Source organism: Nesoenas mayeri, assembly GCF_963082525.1.
Source record: "Nesoenas mayeri genome assembly, chromosome: 24".
Lineage (NCBI taxonomy): Eukaryota > Metazoa > Chordata > Aves > Columbiformes > Columbidae > Nesoenas > Nesoenas mayeri.
Window position 1 is genome coordinate 2276710 of NC_137546.1, and position 9935 is coordinate 2286644.

The following is a 9935-nucleotide window of genomic DNA, read 5'->3' on the forward strand; positions in this document are numbered from 1 at the left end:
TGACTAGTACCCACTATTCTATTTTTACAATACAAACATCAGGGGTCAGGCTGGCATTGAATTAAAAACTGGGATGACAAACTGTGAAGAAGGACAAAAAGCCAAACCAACCGAGTTCCAGTTAACATAACCGCACCACAGGATGTCACTGACACCAACGTTTTGGTAGGAAGCAAATGACCAAAAGAAAACACTGAACGTGGCTTTAGGAGAATGCTCGTGGCTTTTGAATGGATAGAGAAAGAAATTATGCAAACGCTGCTGGCCACACTGTTCAAATGTAGAAAACAAACATCTCCTATCAACAAATAATTTCACAGCCATTCTTCGTGACGGCTCAACTAAGCTCCTATCGAGCAGTTCTCCAGAACAGGCTACAAACTGCGCTGTGTTTCTGGCCCAGCATTACAATTCTTTGTTCCTGGGGTGGCTCTGCAGGGGGGTCACACCAGTGCAGGTCCATAAGGGTGTTTATTTCTTTCATCCCAGGGCTATAGCCATTCCTATCGCTTCCTGCATCACCTCAACCTCTTTCATCTTCTTACCCGCACTCAGCAACTCATTGCACAATCTATCGAGTCAAAGGCGTGAGATTAAACGTGCAGAATCCTTCGCCCTCCTTTATTTGCGTAGCGAGACCCCACGCTCCTTAAGCCGGCACCTGGGACAACCCCAGCAGCAGCACCCGCTGCCAGGATGACTAAATCCTGTGCAGATGGGCGAGTCCACTCAAGGGTTGGCTGATACGTGAAACCCAACTTGTGTTTGCGAGAGCAAAGTTCAGCTCAAGGCAGCACCTGTCAGGTCAGGAACAGGAGTCAGAGCAGGACTAACCTCCCATGTCTTAACAAGCTCAGCGAGCAGAGGAGGAGGGGAGAAGCCTTTGCGGTGTTTGGAGCGGTACAATAACCCGTAGGGATGGTTTGCACGCAATCAGTCCCCAGCTAAAACACGTTTTGCCGGTGTTAGTGTGTAAGGTCACAGGTACATTTCACTGTTTCTTTACCGCTTCGCACATGACACAAGCAGTGAGCAGGTAAGTCGGACTAATCTGTGTTTATTTGAACACCGAGAGAAAGTTTTAGAATTTTGCAAGCTTTACCTTCTCTTTGCCCCTCTCTTTGCAAATCTGCACGCTTAAGGCCAGCCATCCAATCTGCCGGACTTAAGTTATGTTTGCATAGGGCACAAGCTGTCGAACAAGCTAAAGGTAAAATATTAGACACACAAACCCCACAGCGACATGGCATTGAAGAGAGCCCCAGGGGACGCCACCAGCTGGCCCATTAATCCATGCACAACACCCTGGAAGGAGCCTGGTTTGCAGCGTTGTGTTTCTCTGGTCACAGCTAGAACTGTTTCTGCTTCAATCAGAGCAAAAAGAGCCTAATGACAGCGTCTTGAAAATGATGCTAAGTCCAGTTTCCGAATGAAACACGGCTCAGAATGAGGCAATGAAACCGAGCCTCAGATGACGATGGTCTAGCTTTTCTGCTCACCTTTTAAATGGATTCAGCACATGAGTTTTGCGAATCCAATTTAACAAGCCTTCCTTGAGACCTTGCTCGTGGAGATGCTGAGCAACAGCCCTCCTAAAGTCAACCAAAACACCACGTCCCCTTCCTATTACCAGAATTTCAACCCCATATCGGAATTGAAGCCCATTCTGTGGTCACCAGCAGGTCCCAGCCAGCCCCATCTTCCTCAGGGGTAAAATTAAAGGGGGTCACTGAGCTCCCAAATAATGATCAGGAAGTTTCCACCTTTTCCTTCTGGAGTTGCCTGTGCTCAAGGGCAGCCGTTTGGCATCTGGGTTTGCCCAACCTCCCACCTGCCTCCTCCCCATTCGGACACAGTGGAGTGAAAAGAAAGAGGGAAAAAATAAAGAGGGGGGAGGAGGAACAAAGTCTTTCATCTTCATAGCAGCAAGATTTTAGATCTAAAGAGCTGGGGCTCTCAGCTGCTTTAAATTGAGGGTTGTGGCTGCCAAACGCCAATCTGAAGCTACATATTAGTTTTCATCCAATCCTGTGTTGTTCAGGCCATGGCTTTTCTTGCCCTTTATTTCCTTTCAGATCAGTTAAGTGGAAGCAGGTGTTTTCCTATCCTATTAATCTCAGGTACATGCAGACAGGCCCAGCAACTGCTCCCGTGTTCCAGGCAGGTAAATGGAGCCAGGACCCCATTGCTGGGGATGGTACCGTGTTAATGGCTCCCAACAGCAGCCCTGCTACAGGTTTCTCCTTTTGCAGTTTCATGTTGTGCTGTTTCCCTCTTCACAGTTCACCCTTACACAGACCTTTGTTCTTAAAACGAGGGTTTCTAAAGTGAAGGGAGGTTTTGAGCCGCCCTGGGAAGCTCTGATAGTGAATCCACTTATGGAACATGGCAGGGTCTGAATGCAATGCTAACGAAGACCGTGGCACTAACACTGTCTTGTTGTGTTATTCCACAGCCCTAGAGATGATCAATCCAGCAGAGCTCATTTAACACACAATTTCACAAAACACAATTGTGCTTATTTTAGCAGCACAAATTTGCAAATGCCACCAGCCCCCAGATTTTAAGTTTTACAGACAGACCCCAGAAAAAGATCTAATCTAATCTAATCACAAAGCCCTTTCCTGCAGTTGAACAGACGCATTGTCTTTCAAAGCTGTGCAGCCCCCATTCGTGCTAGGTTTTAGATTTTAAGATGCTTTGGCAGCTGACGAACCAGTTCTTTGTGCTCAGAGCTGCTGGAACAGAACATGAGTTCAGTAGAGCTGCTGGGTGAGTGTAGTTAGGCTGATACCAGACCACAGACTGGCCAAGTCATCTGGTCAAGTTCTGCACTAAACTAGTGCTGCAACAGGGCCAGGACTTGTGAACCTGCAAAAGGTTGTGTGGACGTACCCACAGTACCGGTCTAAATAAAGGCAATAGCTGAGAATACCACGGTGTTTTGCTGGAATGACTGACCAACCTTTCCAAACACATTGGCACATAATATAGGTAAAGAAAGGCAGATTGAGAGAAAACCCAGTTAGCTAAGATCATAAGAATGGCTTATGCGCTATTTGCCTACCAAGAATTAGCAGCAACACCACTTTTCCACCTGTTACTCCAGCAAAGAACCTCTAAACATTAATCCAGTTTTCTTCTCCCCACCCACAAACGATATCGTTTTATTAGGACATACACTATTCCCTTTCCCTTTAGACCTGCTTAATATGTAATCAGGAACCTATCAGGCAACCAAGTAGCATTGACGACATCTCTGCCCATACCGGGGTGGTTTCAACTCTAAGACACGCTCGCCGGTTCAGAGCTCTTCCCTAATGGCATCGCGTGACGGCGCAAACGCGGCCCTGACTTCACCACCGGCTCGTGCCAGGAGGGAGGACGAACGGGAGAGTCAGCACTTCAGTGTCACCTCCAAAGTGCAGCTCGTCGTGCAGAATTAATGGCACGCAGGTCTGTGAATCACCAGTTTATGGTTCACCTCCATGAGCAGGTTTCTTCCTCCCTCCACCCCTCCCATTGCACTTCCATTGCATGTTGTAACAGCTTTAGATGTACTTCTTGCTCCAAAACCTGCACCTGGGAAAGCTGATGACTCCGCGGAGGGAAAACGACCTAAGAGCAAAACCACCCAATCCACAGCGTGATCCGGGGCTTAACTCTGACCCTCAAGTTAGATCCAGCACCGACTCTTAAGTTTGATCCTCTACAAAAGTACAAAACGACACAGGAAAGGAAATGGTTAAAGATATAGTTCACTGCAGCACAATTTCAACGTTTCTATATTAAGTAAATAAAGCCAACATAAAATTCAGGTCAGGAACTATTTGTTCAGGGTCAGGTGACTTCAACTCGGCTAATCAGCCAGACACACCTTACCTTTTGAACAATCTCCCACGTTAGATCTGCAGTTGAAAACAGGTTTGCTGCAGATCAAGTCAGTGAATTACTGCACAAACACCCACAAAAACTAGAACAATGGGCATAATTTTCACTCCTGAAAGCATGCGAGCTCCAGATTACAGTAAGAGCAGGGACACACCAACTATAGAGTAAGCAATGAGTAGACAAAATCCATGGAACAGCCGCGTCTTGCAGGTAGAAAGGGAGCAGCCAGAACAGCACATAGAACAGGGCCTTTGAAATGGTCTTCAACACAGAAATGGGACGGGATGTAGCAGAAAGGTATTAATCAGTTTACGGGTAACACACACAGAAGCCAAAGAGCATCTGTAAAACATAGATGATTTAATGAGTAGCCCAATCTCTAAATGATATTACTTTATGAGTATGCAGCAATTTCTGTAAGGGTTGGGCGTGGGTCACCATATTCCAGGGTGGCATTTTGCTCTAAGAAATGCACATCTGTTAAACCTGAGAGCATCTCAGAATGTCCTGTGGTATGGAACGGCTCAGCTTTCCTTCGCAGCGTGGCCACTTGTGTGCCCGGCAAGGTCCAATCCTAATGTCCAAACTGCTCCAAAGAACCCACTCAATACCAAATACCAAAGACTTCACCCAATACCAAATACCTTTACTGTTCAGGTGGCACAGGCAGGGGCTTTAAGTTATGAATGTTCAAGAACATCAATTGTGGCAAGTGACGAAACTTCTTAGGGTTTGTCAGGAGTCTGATGTGAGTTTTGAGCTGGATCTGCCTTCAATGTAAAAAAGAGATTGGGGAAGACCTGCTTTTTCCTGAGAAATCCACCTTTTCAATGGTGCGTGTCCCTTCGGTCTACAGGACATGAGACACGTTCATGCCGTGTCATTTTCCCATTTACCTGATGGAGCGATGTTCCTGCTCAGCTCCATGAGACGAGGTGGTGTCCGTGTTCCTTCCTGTATGTATATATGTTCCTCCTGTATTTGAATGCTGGAGTCAGGGTGTGTCAGAGCCACCTGCTTGAAAACAAATGTCAGGGATTACTCATTCAAATCGCAGGTGGCGAGGATGTGGGCGATGGTAAGCGTGCAACTGCAAAGGAGATGCCAGGCTTATACAAAGTCACATTACTACCTCGTGCGGTATAAATATATGCAAAGGACAAGAAGATATGAGCATTACCTCATGCCAGCAAACGGCAGGACTGGTAGGAGATCAGTAGTCAGCACAGGAAATGGTTTTTTTTGGAAAAAAATCCTAATTATGGCCTTTCTCTCCCACTCTATCCTGCGCTGCACTGTAATTATATGAACAAAGCTGAAAAGGGGGCCGTTTCCTCAAAAAAGGAGTTGTGATACAGACACAGAGAGCACAGACAGTGTGAGCAGTGCCCAAGCTCAGAGACAAGACAGACCAAACCAGCGAGAAGGATACGGTGACATCTCATCTCTCTCTTTCTCTCCATGGCAGCCACTTTTGCTTTTCTAGACATTTTTTAAAGCCATGCCTAGTTTATTTTTGCATAGTTTACAAAGCCTCCATGCAGATTTTCGCGTCTTGCCCGTCTCCAAAAGCCGCCCAGCGCCCCAGTGCCCACGTCCCACCCCTGGGGCTGATTCACCCGCAATAATTGGTCTCAGAAGGACCAGAAATGGCAGCGACTTGCACTGGGTTGCAAGGTGTGGGCACGGAGGAAATTAACACCAACTCTTTTTTCCATCCCAGTGAATAATGTGATTACTGGGCAGGGAGAGGAGGAGGGGAGAAGGGCTGAGCCTTACATCAGCCACGAGATCAACTTTTATCTATTTTTCTGCCTTTTAAAACAAACCATTAAATTCACAGCCTCTACCACACAAACATACATCACAGCAGCTTATATACACGTGTGTATATAAATAGATATATCTAATTCTTTTTCCACTGAACCTGGTGGGAGTGCTAACAATTTGGTGTGACTCAACAGATATTTGGGAGGTCCAGATCAGGAGAACGTTCTGAATTGACTTTGAATTTCCTGGTTTCCGTTCCAACTCCGAACAAAGCAATCGCCTCCATCTCAAAGGTACCTCACTTATAAAAACCCAGCGAGTCAGAACACGTCGCCGTCTCTCTTGGCACCCTCCGAGGTGGCCCCTGCAGAAAGGGCACCCAGCACCGTTCCCAGCAGAACCCAGTACACCCTGAGTCATCCCTCCCACCAGAGCACTTGGTAGGAAAGGGTGTTGGCCAAGCGGGAAGGTCCCAGGATGAGTCATTCCCAAATAAAACCGTGCCCAGATAACCTGGGCCTGGCCTTGCTGAGCTTGGTTGGTTAGACAAGCTCTGTGCTGCTGCTCCTCCCATCTCATTCCTTTTTGAAAACGGGCGGCTAATGGCAGAAACTATTGAATTGATTGAACACAAGAGGCTTTAAAATTTGGAGTCAAGAGACAGAGAGTTGCATTTAAAGAGTGCGGGATCATTATAATTAAAATAACTGCAATAAAAAGGGTGAAGAGTAGGAGGAAAACTAAATATTGCCACCCAGGCAGATAAAATCAGATTCTGGCAGTTTTGCTCCAATAATTTCACGATATTCAGCATTGCAAGCATTATTAGCGCTTACAAACATCCTCCTGGTCCATGTACCCAATTTACAAAAGAGATTCTGAGGTCCTGCCCTTTGCTGCACAGAATTTGGTAGGGGATGGAGCAGGTGACACCCCAAGGTCCCCCTGTCCTTTTGGTCATTCATTCCCCGGCTTTCTGACCACTTCCCTGCTTTGTTGGTTTGCAATCACTTATTGAACCAGCCGACCTGACCCTTCCAAGCACAGAATCTACCACTTGTTAGGCACATTTTGCTTTGCTGTACGTGAGCTGATGGCAACATCTAAATCACCAATAATGCCGCTGATGAATGAGTTTGCCGAGAGAAGAATTCCCATTGCCACAGAAGCTGTAAATGGGGTCGCCAAGGGGACTGTATTTTTCTCTGGCTCTTCTCTTTGCAATGCCCTGGGATTATTATGTTTTATTTGTAATCGTTTCCTTAAGGGTCACGCTGCAGGATTATTAAAACATCAGGAAATACAGAGATTTCTCTTTCACCGCTTCACCTGATTCCCCATTTTCTTCAAAGTGTGGAAGTAGGACCAATAAATTGTAACTCATTAGGCTCTTATTCTTTTTAACCAATTGCTGATAATTTTCACAAAGTCAGGAAATTGGCCCAATAGCTCAGTTTATCAGTATATTAAAAAGTATTCTAATTTTCCTATTCATCCAGCACTTATAATTGCATATCCAGTGAAACAGCTTGTGCGTGTTACCTGTAAAGATATCCCGTTTTCAACCTGTTGTCCCAATGACATGGTATCTTACAGCACTTTAATTCCTTAAGAAAAGTGAAAAATACCAGTTTATAAAATAAAAAAACTATGTAAATTACCAATTTATGCTCCGTTTTCTTTTCATGCTGCTGAAAGGGTTAAAAACTTCCTGAATTTAGTCCATAATGGTGAAAAATGTATCTTGAGACTCCTATATTCTTTTTTTTCACAGCATCCCTGATTTTGGGAGATGCTGGAAAGGTCCATAGCTTAGAATGTTGGCCCTAGGGCATGAAATCATCACGGCGTGTGTTTAGGAACTGAACCCTCCTTCAAACCAATGATGTAAACTCCGAAATGCCTTAAAACCCGGCATATGGGCTTTGATCGCTTTTACAAATAGAACCTGAGCTTCTAAATCACTTGGACGCTTGAAAATCAGACTGAACATGAACGTGATTGATGGTGATGTTTTCAAGTTGCTGATTCAAACGGCTACTCCAGATGAAAAAGGGATTTCTATTTGCAGCAAACCGGAGGGATAAGCTTGGAGAAAAGGGCCATAAAACAAATGAACACGGGGCCTCCGGGCATCGGCTCAAAACATTTCATTCCTTTGAGATGAGGCACCTTTGGGGAAGCAGAAGCAGCAAAACAAATGACAGATGGAAGCCAAAGGATGCAAATGATGAAAGAAGAACGCTGTAAAAAAGTTAGTGTTTGAAGGCCGGGTTTTTGGTTTGTACGTTATCCAATTCCCCATGCAGAACACGACTTCACACAAGTCCAACTAAGCATTTAGTGGAAATGATTATTTTTTTCCCTTTCCTTTCTTTTTTTCCAGGATATGTCGGATAGGGATGTTGTCAGATGCACCACAGGATGGGGAATGCCCTGCAGCTCTCCCAGTGTGAGGGACAGAAGCCCAAAGGGTTCAATTCAGAAATCCAGAGACTCAAATGGCTCATCCTAAAAGAAACCGAGTCCCTGCAGATGATCAGCCCCAGCACCAGGATGGAGAATACACCTTTCTACACCATCTCTATGCAGAAACAGGCAGAAAGCTGCTTTTTCCCTAATAAACTATCTGCCTCTGCTCAGAGAGGACTGACAGTCCGATTTATTCTCGCATCCTCTGTCTCAGCATTAAATCCTTAGACACAGGGTGGAAAAGGCAGAACCCGATGTTAAACTGGCCGGGAGGTGGGATGGGCGGTTAAGAGCGAACCCGCAGCCCAAGGAAGTATCGGGTGACAGCGCTGTGAATCACCGACAAAAAATGCAGATTGCAGCCTCAAAAACTGAAAAATAAAAGGGCAACAAACAACAACAAGACGCCACCTAAGAGGGAGTTTCAGAGTACAGAAAGCATCTCTTTATTCAGACTGACTAATAAATAAATCTCTTAAGCAATGCACTTAGCTGCGGTCGGTTATGTCATCTCTTGCCGCTTCTATAACTCATTAACCTGCAGCTTATCTCTGCAACCCTTTCTGTGCCCCGAGTGCCAGGCAGCCCGTTCTCCCACAACATCCCTGGGGCTGTGGGCGCTAAGCCAGAGCAGCCCTGGCTGTGCCAGTGTACAGGACACCCCCAAACCCTCCTCGGGGGTCCCACCACTCTGAACCCCCGCCCAGCACCCCAAGTGACACCGTTCCCAGTCGGTGACTCCGTAGTGAAGCAGAAGGTGCTCAAATGGTTCAAAAGCTGCAGCAAAAATATGCAAAGCAAAGGTTTGGAGTATAAGCATGGAACAGAAACAACAAATCTGCATCAGCGGGGGAGCCCCCCTGCCTACAAAGCCATTAATTCAGGTTAGTTTATGTCTGGTAGAAGCCAGCGCTGCTCTCCCACGGCACCCAAGTCCAGTGTTACAGCGCCCAGCCCAGGAGATAAGACACTTCCTAAGTGCTTCTTGAAATAATGGTGTAGCTAAAGATGGTTTAATTTGTTGTTGTTGCTGTTGTTGGCCTAAGCACTGACCCAAACATGATATAGTTGGTTCAGGAACCTCCACTGGTGCAAACACCCCAAACACCCCTGGTCTTCCAGCCTCTGCCTTTACAACACACCCGGCAATCAGGAATTATTACCCTTAAGAACCTCAGTTAAAAAACATTTAGATGAGGTTCTTAGGGACATGGGTTAGTGCTGGAGTTAGGTTATGGTTGAACTCAATGATCCTGAGGGTCTCTCCCAACTGAAATGATTCTATGATTCTAACATCATTTCTGCATCCTTAATTGTGGAGAACAGCGTGGCCCTTCAAAGTGACAAAGTCTGTTCCTAATTCTGGAAGAGAGTGAGAAGGGAACAATACAGAGGCAGAGACCGATTCTTCAGTAATAATAATAATAATAAAGTGCAAAATAATAGGCTCGGTTTCTTTCCAAATTAGAAGATAAACTGTGGCAACAGGTCACGACTCAGTGGTCCTTCCCTGTACTGGTAGGACTGGAAGCAACACTGGGGCCTGGCTGGAATTTCGGGGAGGGTTTGTGTGAAAGGAACAAATGTTTCTGTCTCAGAACTTGCGGAATCATATGCTTCTTTTATGGGGGATCATGGGAGGAACAGGGAAACGGGAAGGTAGGTAACAGGAAGAAACGAGCATCACCCACAACTGATGTAAGATGGAGCTTTGCACCATTCAAGAGCGTTTTACTTCTTGTTTAATTTCTCTGGAGTTTTTTTTAAACACCTTGAGCATTTGTTCCATTATATTCAGGCTA